At 37.1% G+C, this 2,049-nt stretch overlaps 1 pseudogene; it reads left to right on the forward strand.

Moving 5' to 3' along the window:
• The first annotated feature begins 294 nt into the window (after positions 1-294).
• On the forward strand, positions 295-1,245 carry LOC132360566 (peptidyl-prolyl cis-trans isomerase A-like; annotated as a pseudogene).
• Positions 1,246-2,049: the final 804 nt, after the last annotated feature.

Here is a 2,049-nt window from a genome sequence, read left to right on the forward strand (position 1 = left end):
GGAAAGATATGTAGGATGAATTGCTAAGCAAAATTTCCTCTTTCTATAACCTATGAGTGTGGGTGTTTGAAATTCCACCATATATAAATGATCTTTATAAGCATTTGTATTAAGTGACATAATCTACTCACTGAAACAGAAAGTGGATAAGGAACAAAACAGAACAGAACTTTATGATTTTCTGTGTAACTGACCAAAGATAGGTATTTGAGATCAACAGAAGGGTCATTCTCTACATGGTCATTCAGAGAGGCAGGCTATTGCAGTCTTTACCTTCCTCGATGTATATTCTCCATGGTCAATGTAAGCATTGCTACCCTAACCTGGCAGAGGAAAAATAACAAAGAGGACACCAAATGGTTTTATGGTCTATGGCCTGAAAGTGACACACAACACTTCCACTACCATTTCTTGATAGTAATCAGTCTTGTGGCTACACATACCTGTAACAGAGGCTGGAATGTATGTGCAAGAAGTGGAGAACACAGCAGAACATGTCAGTTTCTCCCATAGCATTCAGGATAAGTAAATGAGGAAATAGCTTGAGGATTAAAATATTGAGATACTGAAATCTGATCAAAATATGTTTATCAGCTTTCCTTTTTAAGGTTAGAGGGGAAGAGAATATTAAGGCCTAAAGATGCATGAGGAGTGCTGTTCTGGGAGATGTGACAGAACACATGAGAAGGAAAAGTTGAATAGAGAGTTCAATTAAAATTTTACCTATTCTGGGTTTTGCTGATGGTGTTGCTGCCACAGGGAGACATACCAGCCTTAGTCAACCTCACCGTAGTTTTTCTACATCGCCATCAACAATGAGTCCCTGGACAGTGTCTCCTTTGAGCTTTTTGAAGACAAAGTTCCAAAGACAGCAGAAAGCTTCTGTGCTCTTAGCACTGGGAAGAAAGGTTATCAGGATTCCTGCTTTCACAGAGTTATTCTGGGGTCTATGTGCCCGGGTGGAGACTTCCTATGCCTTAATGACACTGGTGGCAAGTCCATCTATGGGGAAAAGTTTGATGATGAGAGCTTCATCTTGAAGCACACGGGTCCTGGTATCTTGTCCATGGCAAATTCTGGGCCCAACACAAACAGTTCCTGCTTTTTATTTGCATTGCCAAGACTGAGGGGTTGGTCTTTGTCAAGGTAAAACAGTGTATAAATGATTTAGAAGCCATGGAGCACTTTAGGTCCAGGAATGGCAAGACCAGCAAGATCACCAATGCCCACTGTGAACAACTGTAATAAATTTGACTTAGGTTTTATCTCAATCACCAGACCATTTCTTTTGTAATTCAGGAGAATATCCCTCCACCTCCATCTGCTCTCATTATCCTATAACTTTTGTGCTCTTGCTATTGTTCCTTGAGTTCCATATTTTCTTTATCCCCCTCCAGGTCTAGCTAGATTGAAGAGTTAAGTTTATGAATATAAAATAAAAACTAAACAGCAATTTAAAAAATCTTACCTATTCTGCAGTTTTATCCAAATCTGATCAAAGAATAAAAATATCTTTCAAATACCTTAGACCATTTAATATACGCAGCCTTGTGAATGAGCTCAATCATTTGGCTATATGAGGAAGGGAGTTGCTTGATCCTTTGCATAGTACAAACAAAAATTCTGAAATAAAGACATTGAAATTTATCCAAATCTGTGTTGATATTCAAATGCTAAAACTCTTTTTATTTACACTTGATTTTCCTCTTGTGAATGGGTTTCTCAAGTACTGTGTTTAAATATCAGGTCTGATCCCTCACTAAACTGGAACTTATCCTGTAGGGAAATGATTCTTTCTCTTCAGCTCTCCTTATGGTAAGGTATTGTCATTGCAGTCAGTGTACTTGATGCTTAAAATCCTCATTTCCTTACTCCTTTCTTTGTCAATTATTTTATATATCCATGAAACTAAAATTGTTGAATAAGATAGTTTTGGGCCCTATATGTTTAAATATAAGAAACCTTTTCTGAAAAATATGGTTTAAAGTACACCACCAACTTGAGATTTAACAAAAACATTAATGCATTTTACATTTTATCATGTTTATT

This window comes from Balaenoptera ricei, chromosome 2, assembly GCF_028023285.1.
Source record: "Balaenoptera ricei isolate mBalRic1 chromosome 2, mBalRic1.hap2, whole genome shotgun sequence".
In the NCBI taxonomy this organism is placed as follows: Eukaryota; Metazoa; Chordata; class Mammalia; order Artiodactyla; family Balaenopteridae; genus Balaenoptera; species Balaenoptera ricei.